Here is an 18,592-nt window from a genome sequence, read left to right as displayed (position 1 = left end):
AAAATTAAAATGCAATTTCACGCAGAATTTAAATTTAATTCTACGTCCTTTTAAAAGCCCTCGGCCGCATCACCAGTTACGTCGTTACGTGAAGCGGATGAAACACTTGTGGTGTATTAATTACTGTTTTATTTCGCACGTAACACATGTAACGACGTGCAGCGCACGGTAAATAACCAGGAAAAACAAAAGTGTTGTTTAAAATGTTGCGAGAAAATAAAAAAAAAAAAAAAAACTGTATATATAGTTACGATTCATGACTACGCATATAGCATTAACAATCAAAGTATTTATGTTACATGTCAAAATGCATTTCAAGTTTATTACAGTAAAACGCGCACCGGGCGAACAATGCATTTATATTCCACGAGATTTACAGTAATCGACTCCAGCGCTATTAATTTATATATATAAATTAATTTTCTCAAACAAACCAAAATTGGTTTAATATTTTTTTTGTACTTATTTACGCATATAATCTGAATATAATATATAATAAGTAAAAATTCCAAAACGCATTTAAAAAATGGAAAAAGAAAAAAAGAATTTAATATTATTTATACATATAGACGCTTAATTATTTAAATTATTTATTTTCGTCACAGTCGTAAGTGTAACTCTGCTTGTCAATAATTTACGAAGTAGCAGCGGAGTTCAGTGTAATAATTAAAACAAATTAATATTAAGTGTAAAGTAAGTCGACGAAGTCGCGGAGATTTGTTAAGAACGCGCCAATACGACTACAGTAAAAAAAAAAAGTAAAAAATAAAAAATAAAAATAGAAATAAAACGGAAAAGGGGAGGAGGTGGAGAAAGTAAAGGAAAAAGGAGGAAAGTCTGCGGTTCCTTCGCGGCGAAAATTTGTGGTCCGGGGATTTCGGATGGGTAAAAGGAGACGAGAGGCGATACGATTTAATTAAAGGCTCTCTTCTTCTCGGTCGCGACTTTCTCTCTCGGCCGATTAACGAATCTAATTTTTCCTCGGATTTTAGATTACTACGAGGATTCAGCAGACTCAATCTTATAATGCAGCTTTCACAGAGCGAGGGAGAGAAAGAGAAAGAGAGAGTTGGGCCAGGGGAGGAGAAATATCACGTTCGTTAGTCGAAGAGAAGCGGATAACCGAATCTTTTAATCGCACGTCGCGACCGACGTTCGCAAATCCGTTCTTCGATATATCGATAAAGTAACTAAGCGAGAAGAGAGTAATGAATCCTTATTCTTTGATAAAAGTGCATTAGCACAATATTCGTGTTTCAGCAGTCAAATTTTTTTTTTTTAAATGCTTGAGAGAACGTGTCTTTTACCTTTCGGAATTCCGTAATATTTTTATATATGTATTATAGCAATATTTGCAAAAAAAAATTAAAGCGATTTAAAATTGTAAGTATATTTCTTTTTAATGCAAATGAAAGTTATCGCAAAATGTAGATTCGTACGTGAGACTATGAACTTTTGCCAATGATTGACAACACGTCGCGCGATTTTCAGTTTTAGAGTACTGATCCAGGTCACCTCGTATTTTCCTCGAGCGGTCGGCACATTCGTTATATGTATTGTGGCTTCGTTCCTCGTTTTTTTTAATTTTTTTTTTTTTTTGGTATCGAAATTGGAAGTCGTAACAAGATTTGGGACGAGTTAATCGCATTAATCGCTAACAACACCCGAGGTTCATATACACAACGGGGAGCGGTTGAGATTTTAACTGGCGCTAAATTCTGAAATTGCTACTGGATTTTGTTTGATAATTTTCATCGTGGATTAATCCCGCGAGCGGCCCGGCCCGGCGCCGCGCATTTTTCGACGAAATTTGCGTGTAACGACCGATTATTATTTACTTCCAAACTCGTATTACGACTTATCTTACATCTCTAAATGATTTTATCTGTCAAGTTACAGCGAGCTTTCAATATTCCTACCGCATTTATATCGCGAAACACCGGCGTGCACAGTGTCATACAATAATGAACTTTAAAGAACACGTAGCATCCATCGTTAACGTGCTCATTTTCGCCGGTCTTATTAAAATCCGATTTACACCTCGCCGCGAAAGTACGAAGGTGCTTTTGTTCTTGCCGACAGAGAACGACGGAGGTAGAGAGAGAGGAATACGTTCTTTTGTTCACCCATTTCGCGTTTCGTTCTTTCGTTTTCAGGTCGGGCCCGCCTTCACGCTGACGACAAAGTTGAGCGAGAAGCGCCCAGAGATTTCGACGGCTTACGCAAAGTTTATGGCATGACCGCGCACGACACGCTCGCGCTATCGCCGCTTCTCATGCATATTCAGAAACTGCACCGTCAATGAGAGAGCCCGAGAAATCATAATGATTTTTGCAGATTTTTTCTTTTTTTTTTTTTCTATTCTTTAGTTTCGCATTCGTAAACGAAATACAATCCCCGATGGCAATCCGCAGATAAAAAATATGTAATCTGCATAAATAAATAATTAGAATATCGAAATATTAATTTTTATGCGAATGTAAAATATCTAAATTAATCGGAATAATGAAATTATAAAATTCTCTCGACCCGCAGCATTTGAATATTGTAATTTCTTATTACCAAACGGCGGATATTATTTTTATTAAATATACAGGAAGCGATGAGATACGAGAAAGTGAAAAATTCGCGTGAATCTTACGACTGTAGATCAAAAGCCAGGATATCTCCCGCGCTCGACGGAATGGTCATGGCCAGTTAGCGCTCTGCCCTAACTTCTAATTGGAATGCGGTTGCTATGGAATCTTCCCTCGATTCAATCAGACGCCCTTCGTCCCGACCGAACAATGTCATTCCACACCGTCGGAAACGCGAGCGAAAGAAATACCGGCTAATTAAAAGTAGAGTGCAATGTAATACGAAGCAGCGTACGTAATTTCTTGCATGTAATTTACAATTACGTTGCATTTAAAACTAAAAAAAGAAATAATAAAAATAATAAAAGAAAGCAGGATCAATAAAAGCACTGTTTTGCAAAATATAATCTCGCGAATTAATATTGTAAATGTCAGGGAGAAAAGGCGGAAAGAGCGGGAAAAGGCGGAAATACGCGGGGGAGTCTTCTTTCTCTTTTATCTGGACCGCGACGTAATGAACCGTGCCTCGGAGAATGAATGGAAAGAAAGAAACTAGATTTTAAAAGGAGGAAACAAGGTAAAGAGGTGAAGGAACAGACGTGGAGGAGATTGAGAGAGAAGAAAAAAAAAAGAGATAGCGGGAAAAGTGCAAAATAAATATGACTGCGACACCGATTTCGTGCCAGCCAGTAGGCCGATGCTTTCTCGAGGAAGTCGTCCCTAAATTAGGGGACTAAAACTTTCGAGTTAGAGCACCCGTGCTAGTCTTAGCCAACCCCTCGTGGATAGTGATGCGTGCCATTGGGTGAAAGAAAATCCAAGCCGTCGTAAAAGTCACCTCGTCGCATTGTATCTACGCCATTTCGAACGCTATTTCGCAGACTTAGACGAAGATTTTGCTCGTAGAACGACTAGGACGAAATTTCTACAACGGTTTTGTAAAAACTCGTGAACTTGAAGTTTTTCAACTAATACCAGCTTTTGAATTAAAAATCTATAAAGTTTAAGGAATTCTAAAAAGATTAATTAAACGTAACCCGTACTTAAAATTTCTCAATTTTCTTTTTTTTTTTAATTGCATTTTTGTAAGCCTTTATTAATATTATATAAAAAATAATTTAATTATCGAGTCTTATTTGCAAAATACTATCGGAAGGTGAAACGGAAATGTGAACGAGCAACGTTTTACTGTATCATTCTAGCATTATCGGTGAGAAGATAATAAGTTGAGCGTTTTGGCAGCTTTCGCTTCGGTGTCTTTCCTTCATCGTTAAACACGGCTATGTTAGCGATTAAAGTTGGCGGCCGCGCGCGATCGTCTCCGGGAGATTAGCGAAAATGGAATTTTCGCTTACCGCACTCCTAATTCGATGCCTCGTCCCGGTTCGGGGATGGAGAAACTTCCGGTTAATGCCGCGGATGTTAGTTTTAATGCGCAATAATGTCGTTCCACATTCGCAAGCCGAGAACGGGGACCTCAAAGAGAAAAAGATCGAGAGAGAGAGAGAGAGAGAGAGAGAGAGAGAGAGAGAGAGAGAGAGAGAGAGAGAGAGAGAGAGAGAGAGAGAGAGAGAGAGAATCGGCTGAAGGCCACCTGGAGATTCAAAGGCATCTCAACAGTTGCGGCGGCGATGTTTTAACGAGTCTTTTATGCCTCCGGGTTCATTATCTCCGGTAACGATCAGAAGTCAGTAGTTTGGTATGCAAATCGATTCGAATCATGACGCGTCGACCGACTGTCGGATGTCAATGGGACTTTTGCAAAAGTTACGCGCGATTTAGTATCCCTGTCGCCATCCGTATTATTAAAGAAAGAAAAAGAAAAATAATTAAAAAAAAAAAACAAAAAAAAATATGCACTGCGATAATTTCACGATTTAGCAAATAACAAAGTGAACACAAGTAACAAAAAAAATATTCCGGAACGTCTCCGCGATATCAAGTAATAAGTACAAAGTGATAAGTACAAACCAGTCAAATTTTAAAATAACGCCAGGGGATAAAAAATTTTATATTATTCCCGGCGATCGCGGAACAATCGAAAGGTGCACTTTTAAATTCTCAGGCCGACGTCGGGCAATTAAAGCCCGAATTAAAAAGATGCGGTTTCATTTGCCGCTGATTAATTCTCCTCGGCGTTTCGGCGAACCGGTCGACTACAAAGTGCTAAATCGCGCGTTAAACCTGCCCGCGTTTACTGTATCGTATTCCAAAGATGTGACACGAAAACGTGTTGAGGGTCGCTTTCACCGCCCTATATCCATCCGATCTTGAAAATTGACGCGGAGGGAGGTCTCTTTAACGAGCGTCCGTCGATCCCTTCGCGTTATCACCGTCGATCACGGGCCCGCGCCGTACCGAGCGTCAAAATCGAAAAGCCCGCGACAATGGACGTGGTCGATTCCACGAGCGATTAATCTTCGTTTCGCGTGACATTTCGCGAACGAGATCGATCGATCTGCCCACTCGCGCGAATTCAATGCGCGTATCGCACGCGCACGCACTTACCTACGGGCAAAGGGTTACCGGATAGATGAAGGGAGCCGAAGGTACGAAAGGGAGACGGAGAGAAGAAGGCTACGAGAGGTATAATCAAACCGAAGAGCGTCTGGGGCAAAAGCGAGAGGAGAAAGTGCATCAGGAATCGTATTCGACTTTCCTCGGGCTTCGGCGGTGCTCAACTTCCATCCGGTAAATAGATAAGACAAACGAAAGTAATTCTGAGAAATGGGAATATGGCCAATCTCGTGAAATACATTTTGCAAGAGGAAAAATATTTTATATTTGGAGAGGAAACGATTTATAGACAAAAATTTGACGGATCGAAGGGGACAAGTAACTCGGATCTCGCTAAACTAGAGAAAAAAAATATATATATATAGTTACGGTTATCTTTTCATATTTTTCTGACATCGGAAACTAACATTTCCATCTATCTCAATAATTTTATGACACATCTCCTTAATAAAATTATTTTCCACGGCTGAAAATTGTTCCAGAAAGAAAAGTCACGCAATAAAAATGCCAATAGAATAAAATATTTACATTTCAATTAGGTAAGAAAGTTGGCAATTTGTAAAAGTAAAGTAATTACCCGGCAAGCCGGTAAGTTAGGACCGCTTAAATATTGCAGCGGCGTTTGCGAGCGGTGGAAGCGAAAGGGTTAAACGCAAAAGTAAACCACCTCGAATGGAAGGGTTAAGCCGGCTCTCGTCGACCTCAGCATGTTTCCTCGAAGCCCGAGATGGCTTTTCCCGTCTCATTCGCCATGTAATTAATATTCTCGGAAAGACAGTAATAGTGCACCGACTGCCATGCCGGCCCGCGGAGAGAACGTTGCCGTTGACCGAGGTCGACTGTGATATCCTCGGGAATCATATGAGAAAGAGAGAGAGAAAATCATACGAGCTCATATATCCTGCCGTCTCTCCACGGCGATCGTGAACCAGAAATCAATTACGCAAAAACGAGGCGAATGACTTTCTTGCCGTCAATCATTTTTTTAAAATCTTTTTTTTTCTTTTTTTACTCGAGAGCGATCGTAGTCGTTTTCTATTTCTTCAAACACTTGACTGGACACGCTTCGGAGTCGATGAATATTCTGCGTTATAATCGAAAGCGAGAAACGATTTAGCAAGGGAATAACTGTTCCCAGGTACCTACGGATGTCCTATTAAAGCTTAAAAGTCGGCGATAAATCGCGCTTAGCACGTTGTATCGTGTGATGCAATCGCAACGACCGCAAGCGTGTAAAATTTAAATTATTTAAAATATAAAAGTCGACGGATTTAATTAATTTTTAATAATTTAAAGCCATAATTGATAGATTGAAATAAGATAGATTCACTTACTCGTAAAGTTCGATCCTAATTATCCGAGGAAACTTTTGAAAGCGATGGGATCGGGGGGCGGCTTTTTCTCTAGCTGAAAGCCGATTCCCGCGATCAGTTTCGAAAGAGAGACGCCTAAAAAGGCCGGAGAAAAACACGATGAAGACGATGCGAGAGGAAAGAAACAGAGAGACGGAAGAAAATGCAGAGAGAGAGTAACAGAGAGAGAAAGAGTAAACGTGTGAGCGAGAAAGGCGAGTACAAGAGATCGGCTACTTTAACCCAAGTTTTGGAAAGTTCTTCGTACGGACAAGTAGTCCCTTCACTTCTTCGCGTCCTTTCCTTCGGCCAGTCTGCCTTATCTCCTCCCCCCTCTCCCGTGTTCTCAGGAAGTGAAGGAATTGATTCGTGTTCCGTACTTTTCACGATTACAACGGCCGTCGAATATAAATCGACGGAAGCGACAGAAAGACAAGTTTCTGCCAAGCAAAAGCGTTACGACCCATCCGGCAAGATTTAATTGGTGAATGCGAGAGAATTCGCCGATGTAGTTTTCGCCATACCGTCGAAACTTTTTAAAGTAACGCGGCGGAGAATAAATTTGAATTTGATTCGCTCGCACAAGATCGTAATTCCGAGGCCTCGATCTCCTCCGCGCTTTTAATTCGAAACACTTCCCCTTTATATACTTTACGTTAAGTTCGATAAAAATTGATAAGTTCGTACGGTCTTCATATAGAAATATATTTGCATCGCGCTCTTATTTCGTCTCGAATTGACCTTTTAAACGCGTAATTACAAGACGTTTGGTCTATAATGCGAATTTATGCTAATCGGTGATTCTCGAAGAGATGAAGTCTACGGAATCGCGAAGATACACCAAGTGCATTTAACATGCGCGCCACGAAGTCGGAATGCCTCCGCCATCTAATTTATGCGATTGCGGGCCCGGTCTCGCATTTCGCGCCATTGTTCTCGTACAATAAGTCTCGCGGTTAAGCGTCATTCCTTTCGATTTACCCTCGGCGAACGCAAACTCCAAGATTCGCCCTCGCTGATTCCCATCATCGGAAAATTTCCGCGGCGTTATGAAAAGATTACAACAAAAATTACACATTTCGTTACGTTACATTAAATTATGAAATAACAGCAACAATGTAAGCCAAAAAAATAAATCTTGTATATTCGAGAAACAAAGAAAAATAAGAGTAGAAAAATCTATGCTATTAACAGCAACTTTTTACTATTAAAATATATGATCCGAGCCGTCGTGGAAGGAAATTCGAAAAGTTCCCGTTCGAATAGAGATATTCCCCGAAGAGTTATACGTTGCCGAGGTCAACGAGAAGAGAACGGATGCTGAGCGGACAAAGTAATCTCGACCCGTTCGGGAAGCTCAGGAAGTCGGAGAAGATGGCCAGAAGTGCCAAGACGATCTTCCCGAAGTGCGGACTCGCATCAATTAACGCCAAAACTCTGAAGGGGACTTCAAAGGAAAAGACGGTCGGTCCATTATTCGCACAGCACTCGCGCCACTATTGAAGCGAATTTATCCAGTCGAGTAGTATCCATTCTAACAAGGGGATCTTCGAAGGCAATAAATGTCTAACTTGCGTTCGATTTTAATTGAAAGAGTCACGTAAAACGACGTTAGATTTGCAGCGATATCTATCGCGACATATTCGCGACATATTTACGACAATCGTGCCCTACTATTTCTCACGGAAGTCTTTTTAATTTTCACTGCGATTTGTAGAAACGAATTATTACGTTTAGTTGCGCCTCACGTTTTTCTGTCGCCGTGCGGGAACGCGAAGATAATACACGCCGCCGAGAAAATCGGCCTAGCGAAAATAAGCTTAATCTGGCTGAGTAAAATTCCTGCCAAATGTAATGCAACTTTTGTCGGCAAACGAACGGTTTCTCCCTTTTATCGATGAATTCGCGAGCGCGAAACGTTACCGAAAGAGAGAAAGAGAGAAAGAAAGGGGGAGGAAAAAAGATCAGACGAGATGTAAAGATTAGGAGAAACGAAAAAAGAAAGAAGGAGGTTGATAAACGAAAATAGAACAAGTCTGCGAATACACGAGAGCCAAATCCGTGCGCGTGTTTCAAATATTTTTATTTCTATACTTGCGTTGGCAAAAAAAATAAAATAAAATAAAATAAAAGGAAAAGAAGGAGAGACGCGAGGTGAGACAAAGAAAAAGTGAATTCATAGAAAGCGAGAACGCCGCCCGCCGTTACTTCTGCCCTCTTTTTCTTCTTCCGTCTCTCTACCGCCGTCAATAAAACTCAGGATATATAAAAGAGAAGGCCTGACCGCTACCGTCCATCTCTGATCGGGGAGAAATCTTGCCAAAAAGGGGCGAGCCATATCGCGAGGTCCATTTACGTCCTGTTTCATTCCGAACACGGACACCTCAATAGAGAAGATATCGGGGGTGGCATGGCATACGTGGCCGCAGACGGTCGTATCGTACTGTCCCCCCATCGAATTTAATACGCTTCATGTTTATTCTAACCTTCAAAGAGCAAATTGGAGAATTTGCTTATCGTAAATATTCTGAGTACTCGCGCGCAACGCTTGTCATAATTATACCGCCGCTTAGAAAAATACACGGCATAGATTCTTTTTTGTTTTTTTTTTTTTTATTTGTAGAAGTCATTGAACTGTAGAATTTACGTTACGCTAAATGTAAAATTGACTGTTTAAAGCGTTGTAAAAGTTTACTGATCGTCACAACTGGATTAAACACCGGCGTACATTATTAATCTTATATGCAATACTTAACGCTAGTCGTGATATACTAGTTGAATAGGCAAGTACCTGAAGTAACTACGTTCCATTTATAGTCGCTTTATGCTTATCGACTTTAAAGTTAAATTGGTGGCCATAATATGACCCAATACTACATACAAACCTTTATTAATCGATAACGTAACTATACCGGACGCTGTTTGTACGTACTAAAGAGCATACATTAATGCATGCAGAGGCTGCAAAGTAAACTAACAACGGAAACAAGTTAAACTTGCATTCCTAATAATTAATTAATAATTGTCAAATTAAAAAAAAAATTAAATATATTTAAATTTAATTAAAGCAATGTAATAAACGAAATTAAATTCATCTACAAAAAAAATTAAATTATTTTTACGAAAAATATATAAAATATATCTATTTTTTTTTTTTTTTAATGATTTTGTAATTCAGCTTTCACAGTCAATCGCGAAGTTATCGGTAAAAATAAAGAAAGCTGCGCGAGATACTTCGCGGATGCATGCATCTTATCCGAGTATCACTCAAATGCTCAATTTGCGAGTTGTCTCGTGTCTACACGGTGTCCCTCGTGTCCCGCCTCGAATCGGTATTGCCTGCCCGCTCGACCGACATTCACGGGGAGGCATAGATATCTACCAGGAAACGGGGGGAGAGGGAAGGGAGGGCGGCCTGCAACATTTATGCCTTTACGTCGATCGCCGATATAAATACTGCAAGACTTCGCTATAGAGCCAGGAAGCTGCTATTTACAGCGGTATATCGTCGCAGACGTCGCGAGACAGGGGTGTCATTTCCTACGAACTTTCTCCGCGACCTCCATGCACACTTATGCACTGGCAATATCAGTTATGCAACGAAATATGTGACAATCGGTAAAAGAAATCGATTGTCCCCTTCTCTTTCCCACTGGCAGCCCGGGCTGTCACTCTACTTGCTCATACGTACGCAGTTACTTTTTAGTCATACATTTATAAAACGTATCAGAATTAATCGCCGAAGTAATACAGCGCGATTTAAACAGTCGAATATAATTTGTTGGACGAAGAAAATTTTCGTCGTGAAACTATAGGCCGTTTACGCGACCGAGCAAATTAATAAAAAAATTTGTTTGTGCTTTCGTTAAAGCTATGTAAAAAAAAATTTTTTTAAAGAAATAAAAAGAAAGAAACGAGCAATTTTGTATTGTTTCGATGTGATTCACTTTTCTTTTACAGCACGTAATAAAATTACGCTATGCAAACTCGTTGCATACCAATTTTATATGTAATAAATTCATATTATTACCTTAATTGTGCGTTATTAGAGAGGGCCGCAATTTAATCTATTTCAGAAATGTAATTTACTTTGTTCTATACTTTCACACCTAATCACTAGTTATACACCTCGATGAATTTATTGGTGGGGTTGAAAAATTTTAACGCAATAATCGATCAAATCGTTCAGCGGGAAAATAGATCTAATAAAATTTATCGCGCAACAACAAATTATATCGCTAATAATTTAATATATTAATATCAACCGCACGCTTAATATTTTAAATCCAAATATTTTGCAGTCATTACGCTTGAAAAATTTCTGCGGCCGCGTAATATATTTTCTTCTCCGTTCACGATTAATTTAATTGATTTTGATTTGTCGAACGATTAATTTAAAATAAATGTTTTAAATAATTCGGAATAAAACGTGGAAAAAAATGTATTTTGCGATAAAAATCAAAGTAAGTGAATATATCAATCGGAAAATATAACGACATATTATTAAGCTCTCTGTATCTCGAGAGACGTTACATCCAATTAAAACTAATAAAGCCAAAGCGTACAATCGTTCTGTCTATTGCTGTATTAACGACTATTAATATACTGTCGCTTCGGATAGGGCGACGAACGTTTTATACGCCCGATTATCGATGCGAATGTTGTTTGCATTTAGAATACGAAAGATCGCAAGCGAGCGTTTACTCATAAATCTACTCCTCCATCAACATGGAATAATAGGCTTCCGAGAAAAGAAGTGAATTGCGTTTGCAGTTGAAATAACAGAAAATGACAGGAGATTATTGTTTACTCAGGAGATGGCCTGGTCTATCATCAATCAAAATGAAATGGTAGACTCCTAGGCAGAACAATTATTGGTCAAAATGCCTGTCGAGTAATTTCACGTACGGTGTGTTTAAAAAATTATCCGCGGAGTAGCCTTCGATTAATCACGACGTCGTATTAATCCTCGTAACAATTGTTCCAAAAAGTCTTATTAAATAAGAAACGTTGAATCTAAAAAGAAATAAAAAAAAAAATCAAATTTTTTTAATCGCAACAAGAAGCGTTACACGTGATTTTACGCGGAATTAATCAGCGCATCGAAGAGATAATTATGATTCGCGCCAATCCAAGCTGCCGCGAGTACCGAGAGCGTCGGACCGACAGGTCTCCGTCAGGCCTCCTCCCCCGTTCCCCGTCTTCGTAATTTGCGCGCATCGAAATAATCTCGAGACAAGAACGATCGGCGTGACGACGCCCGTCGTAAATCACCGGTCGATCCGATCGCGGGCGAGCGCCGCGGCGTCATCCGTCTCTGACAAAGTGCGAACCCGCCGAGGGATCTTCCGCCGCCCCGGCAACTTCCGGCGGTCGTTATTTACGGGGCTAGATTGGCGGGACTTGGGGAGCTCGAGTTCCAGCGCGCGAGGCGTGAGGTCGGGATCGCAAATTGATCTCGGAGCTCGGGAGGAGGAGGCGGCGGCGGCAGCGACGGAGGCGTCGCCTTTTATCGCCCGCCGATGCACTTCCTCGCGCCCGTGTCCCGGCGACGAAAGTAATTTTCTTAGACCGCTATCGCGCGCTCCACGTCTTCCCGCGACGGGTCGCTTAAAAAATGCATCTCCGAGAAATCGATGTGTTATCGGGAGAAATGTTACGTGCATGCAATTTGTGAAATAGCACTCTCGAGTGATGTATGGCGTACGGCGCGGCTCTTGGATTCCGGATCGAGCATCGAGCCCTCCGCTTATGTTGCATTTAAGCGGGATCGCGATCGACGCGAGCGTACCGTACGTAAAGATAAGAACACCGCGTCGTCCTTCGTCGCGAAATAATCGAATCGACCACCGTTGCAGTCGTCGCTCATAAACTTCTCGCGGTTAGAAATTAGTATTTAAAGCAGAAGGCGCATTTTTGTTTAACCCGACGAAGAAGCAAGCGCGACGCGAGTAAAATAGAACGTTAAAACAATTATTAATCGGGAAAAGAGTGGAGCACGACGGCGCGATTTAGGTAGCGGTTCCGCGTTCGAGGATGAGCCCGGTGCCATAGGTCAGGTATGAATTCTTGATGTCGGGAGCCTGGGTACGACCGCAGACACCAGGATCCCACTGCGCCTGCAACCGCCGGGTGCCTTCCCACTGACAATCCCGCGGTATGTTAACGTCACTGCGCGCGAAGAGTTAAGGTGAAATTCTGCGATTCGTTCCCGGCGATTATTTCAGATGAATCATCCAACGCGACCCCGTCGAGCGAGCGCGATCATCCGTCATCATCAGCAGTAGATCACTACAAGCTGTCCAACGAGTTATCGACAATTTCTTGGCTGCCGGCTGACCTACTTTTTCCTCCGCGTTACAACCATAAGATATAACCCTGGGGAGCAGCATTTGTTATCGTTCGACGTTTTAAGCTGCGATTTTAGATATAATTAATTTATTTTATTTTATTTTATTTTATTTCATGACGGAGTATACAATGTTGAGGAATTCGAAAAGTGTTCGGGCGACGCGCGAATGATGTTTCTTTGTGGCGATATTAATTACGTAAATTAGTTTGCCCTCGCGTTTACAGGCGTTGTGAATAATCGTCGGAATTTGATCGTGGAAATTCACCTCTACCGACTCGTGTCGCATAATTAGTCCAAGCGGTGCTCCGAAACATGCACAAATTCCTGTTATCGTCTGCGCTGAACTGAATCTTTGATAAAGAAAACCGATGGGCGATGTTCAACGATGTTCTCGTGGCTCGGGTTGAATATTCGGAGAAACCGCGAACATTTGCCGCTTTAGTCGCATACACATTGATTGTGTAATGTCCAACGCAGGGGCTAGGTAATTAACAGATACCGCTAATTGAATCGAGCTGTGCGATATACAACGAAATAACGTTTCTTGAAATATAATCTACATAGAGATTTATATTCTGGAATATAATATTCCCTTAAAATTTCTTTGCGTTATTAAAACAATCTAGTTATAATTAAATAAAAAAAAAATAATAATTTGCATAATTACAATAAAATTCATTAAAATAGTTATAATAATAAAATTCAAAAGCTGAAATTAGTTTAAAAAAAAAGAAAAAAGGAAACTAATTATGATAATAAACAAATCGATAATCTCTCGGTGTAAATGGTAAGCCCAAGTCGTGTATTAGTAAGCGGACACGTTTTAACGATTGGTCGAAATTCAGAGAATCGCGGTCGAGAAATCGGCGGCGGCGATCACGTCGCTAGAACTCGAATTATCCCTGGGTTCGGAAGATCAGTTCCCAATAATCCGCGGCACGCGCATTTACATCCGGGAACGAGGCAATAAATACGGCGTTTACACGGCGGTCCACCTGCATGGCACGGTCGTTCTCCACGCGACGATGGGAAGGGGGCCGGGATAAATTCCTGGCCACCGGCCAGTATTTCGGGTTTCCGAAGCCGTTTCGTCCGATACAAATGGACGCCACCGACAACCCGGGGAACTGCGAAACTACGAAACTACGGTACTAAATGGACCCTGCTGCCGCCGACGCCGCCGTCGCCGTTTGCCGTCGCGAGCGCGGCAAGCGAAAGAACGCGAACACGTGGCCGAAAGGATGACGATTAATGAACTCGTACGGTTACAAGGGATCGTGCCAGGTTCATCGTTTGCGCTGTTATTGGCAGATACTAAAAGTTCGCTTGCATTAATATCGCGACCTTTATAGCCCTTCCCATTACGAGCACTTGAAACTTGACGGTGTTTGGCTAGCTTTCCTGCGCAAATTTCTTTCAAGTTAATTAAAAAAAAAAAATTTTTAACCAAGTATATAATTTCCTTAAAAAATAAAAGTAAAATAAGCGTTTAAAAAAGTGTCTAATGAAACAAAAGGCAAAAGAGGCAAAGGGGCAAAGAGAAAAACTCAACGTGGATATAAAATCTTTTAACGAGGTGGGAGCTTCGAATTTTCAACTGTCCAAACTAAAGGAAGGCGGAAACACGACGAACAATTTGAAAGATTACAAAGGCCAGGCCTGATTTTCAATCGCTCGAATCCGCTCCGCGTTCTGCATCGCAGGCGGGTATGCCTCTCTCAGTTCCAGTGGGCCCAATTTCCACCTGGCTCTCTCTTCCTCACCCTCTCTCAGCGGCCGAGTCCGCCGCCGCGTTTTCCATTCTGTATTTTGCATTTTGCCACGCGCGTTCGCCTCGCGCACGTCGTCGCGCAAATTTAGCGTAAATAATTCGAGCATTTGCGTTTCTGCTGCCTCTCTCGGTCGAGAACCATGCAAAACCGTCCTCCGCATCATCGTGCGGCGCAGACATCGAGACGGTATGTGTGCGTAGGCGCAATTTATGGACGTATGTGTGAGACCGGTACGTGACGCGCATCGATACGAACGAATGCATATAGGCCTTTCATACCTCCGAATGAAACGGGAATTCTCTTTCCCCTTTGATCCAAGGTTTGAGCATGGAAAAAGGGAACCCGCCTGACTTTTCTGAACTAAACGCGGCTGACCGGCACGAGCTTGCCGATCAATTATTGACCGCGGTCACCATGTTATTTATATATTTGCATTTTTACGTTAAGTCTTTCCTACGCTATTCCATCGAATAAAATAAAATCGACGATTGTTTTTAACGGCAAGTACACGACCGTCGGACGTAATGAAGATATAATAGCACGATGCTACGTCATCGAATATATCACGAGCTACCCACGTCATTATTCAAGAGATAAATGGAAAATCAGTTATCAGGTGACATTCGCGTTAGTCACCGCGAGGATATCGATGGTATTAGTTCGGCGTTAGATAAACGGCCCGCGGGTTAGAATAAACTTTGACATTTAAAAAAATAAAGAAAAGAGTTCACGGCATTTTGTTCGCAAATATCGAAGTCGATCTCGAATTATTATTTGTTGTTTTGATGTCGCGTATCTGGAGAAACTTTCGCGCGGTATCAAATCCTATCTTAAAAAACATTTTTACTAATATAGTATTATGTTTTGTTTCAGATAAAAATCTAGAAGAAGACTTTCATCGAAGGAGCATCAGACTGACATCTCCGTTGGAGTAGCCAGTGCTGAGAGGAGGAAGAAAGCCTAGGCAAGGCATCGGGCACCGGCGAAGCAACTTTTGAATAAATAAAATTTTTTTTTTTTAGAAAATTATTATAAAAATAAAGCTTTACTGTGCATTAATTTAAATACTAATATGTCTACATTAATATGTTTTATTTTATGTTAGTCACCGGCAGTAATTGGGGTCTCCTAAAAAATAGCGCGCGCATGGTTTCCTCTAGTCTTACAAAAATGCCCGAGAAGTCCGGTTCACACTCGAGGCGCGAGATCCGAGTGCGGAGCTTCTAAAAAAAAATTATTATCGTTTCGCGAGAAATCACCGCGGACAATTATGCGAGAGGCACCCGGCGCGGTGAAGGAAGGTTTAAAGCTACGGACTTCAAAAGTAGAGAACCTTTTCGCGTGGGATAAGATCGTTATCCCCCCCTCGAAAGAGCTTCCGCGCGACAAGTGAATCACTGTCCCGAGAACAACTCTAGCGGGTGGAACGACTCCGCGGGTATTCCCGTTAAGTAAATATGCACATCGAAGCAGACAATCCGACTATTGCCGGGAGAATACGCGAATATTTCGTCAACATGGCTGCCGGCAAGTCTCTCTCGCACGATTTCCATCTGGCACAGATGAGAGGCGCGGAGGTGGCGCGGCAACGGGGGGTGCGAGGGGGAGGAAAGCGAGCGGAGACGCGCGCGGAGATAAGAGGGACGAGATAAGAAGGGGGATGGAGAACACGTTTTCCAGCATCCGGCGTAGCGGCGCGTCTCGGTGAAGTGAGACGTCTTAGCCGTTGACGGCGGATGGTCGTCAACGTGGAAAACGCGAGCGAGACCTGTGGGAAGGAAGAGGTTTGGGGAAACACGAGCGCGGGTATGGCGCGAGGGGGTGGGAGGGTGACGAAGAATTCCAACGAAGGAAGCGGGACGTAAAGCGGCGAAGACAAGGGTGGTGGAGCACCCAAGGCCCCGCGAGAAGGCGCCGTCTTATTTGGACGCTGATTTGAAGCGAGCGCTCGAGAATTTGACATTTCCGCCAACTTTTCGAGACTTACATAACCCTCGCGCGTCGCTTCTCTCCTTCTAGTCTCTACTCCGGGCTGGAAAGTATTCACGAATAAGAAATAACTCGAGAATCTTCAAACATCAAGACAAAGTTTGATATCGAGGCAGCTGCGCGTTTTCTAGATGATGATATTTATAGATATTATAAATCCGTTTTCGCGGCGCCGTATATTCAACGCTAAATGCGGCGATCTAGCAAAAAATTAAATAAAAGTACTTTAATTTATTCGAACGACTCGTTAATAAATTGGTCTTGTAACGAGAAATTGAAGAGACAATTGCATTATTATTAAAGGTAAAAAAATCTACGAACTTAAAATTTGATACGTATTGGAAAAACTGGAAAACTCGTATATATTTACGTATCTAGTACTTTCAGTTTTTTTTTATTTCTTTTAAGTTAAAAAATTAAAGCCCTGGTAAGGTATTTTCATGGGTATAGCGTCAATCCATCGATTTGTCGTTTTAATGCCGAGGGTACCAAATCCGGATAAGAAGGACCCGAAAGTTTCTAATTCCCCCGTTGGTTGCTATGTTTGGGCGAACAAAGTCGGTTAAAACCTAATTCTACAAGGTAATGTACGGAATAAAATATATCGTGAAGACGTTATTTTTAATAGCGGTGGTGACCGCTCCATTTTTATTCACCTCGAAATATCGGGATAAAAAAATTTTTTTGAGAGGACCATTATCTTTCGAATATTTTAATTTTTGTGTGAATTTTCCCCTTTATTTAACTTTGAAACTCGATATCTCGGAATGAATAAAAACAGACCTGTATTAAACCATTTATGTACCGCTATTAAAGCCTTTGTAGAAAAAAAAAGCTCTCCTTTTAATTGATATACAATTGAAGCACGGTAAATTTGTTCTTTCTTTTTAAAATAAGCGACCAAAAAAAAAAAGAATAAAATAAAAAATTTCTACTTGTGGTATGTGTGCTATTAGGATTTTGCGAGGCGATATATGAAAAAGCAAATTTATTCAAAAGTGTTCCCATTTCTACGCCTCGTATCTCATCGTGCAGGCACGTTTCCACGATTAACGATTCAAACAGTTTCGCGACGGCATCTCGCGACGGCGATAATTGAAATTCATTGTTTCACCGCGTTTTCGGGGCCGAAAGTACACGCATGCGTTTCCTCTCTTCTCTCTCCTCTCACGGAAAAAAAAAAAAAATCTGGCCCGGCTTTTTCCGCGCTCATCCGTTTCTCCGGTTTTTTTCTCCCTCCCCGCGAATCGCGGGATTACGAACGGCCGCGTTTTATCGGTCGGTCCGCGGTAATTAACAACGGACGATAATTAATTCGATTGGATCTCACCCTGGTGCCGTCGATTCAACGCATTTCGCCGACGGCGACGAGGGGCGCGAATAGATATACGTGCCACGTCGACAATCCCGGCTTATGACGCCTCTCGCCTCGCTCCGCGGCTCTTTGAGTAGCCTTTCAAAAAGGGCTTAATATTAAAACGTGATATTAAAACGCACGATAATCGCGCGGTACGTTGAGGTCTCCGATGAAATAATAAACGACCGTTTGATCGCGTTGCGTAAAATCGCGTTAAACTTGGGTGGCACTCTCGATTAAAATCGGGAGTTATCACCTTCATGCTGGCTATGGAAAAAAAAAAAAAAAAAAAAAAGTAGACAGCGGCGAGAAGAAAATGGGAAGAAAGAAATTAACGTTAGAGTAATTAATTTTTCCGCATTTTGGAACAAAAGCTTTTACATATCCGTATTGTACGCAATAGAATTTGAAATGTAATCGAAAGTTAAATTACTGAATAAACTCGTTGATAAAGCGAGCAAGAAGGCTAGGAGAGATTTTTTTTTTTTTACACGAGCGGGGCTTAAAAAGATAAACAAAAAGGAGTTACATGGGCGCATTAAACATAATAATGAAATTAGTTTCTGACAATTAAGTTAGAGGTGGAAAATGATAACGCAATGAAATTTTACAAGAAATAATTCGCTTCCGATCCTCTCGTTATTGCAGAGTATACAGTTAAAGCGGTGAATCACAGA

The 18,592-nt window shown here is 41.5% G+C and overlaps 1 protein-coding gene across 9 annotated transcripts in view; it reads right to left on the bottom strand.

Annotated features, from left to right (window-relative positions):
- The window catches only part of Rbp6 (RNA-binding protein 6), a 531,138-nt gene that overhangs the window by 430,468 nt on the left and 82,078 nt on the right, over positions 1–18,592 (bottom strand). The window lies entirely within an intron of this gene.

Source organism: Cardiocondyla obscurior, linkage group LG06 (genome assembly GCF_019399895.1).
Source record: "Cardiocondyla obscurior isolate alpha-2009 linkage group LG06, Cobs3.1, whole genome shotgun sequence".
In the NCBI taxonomy this organism is placed as follows: Eukaryota; Metazoa; Arthropoda; class Insecta; order Hymenoptera; family Formicidae; genus Cardiocondyla; species Cardiocondyla obscurior.
The sequence above is the reverse complement of the archived record's forward strand: the minus strand, read 5'-3'. Positions and strand labels throughout refer to the sequence as shown.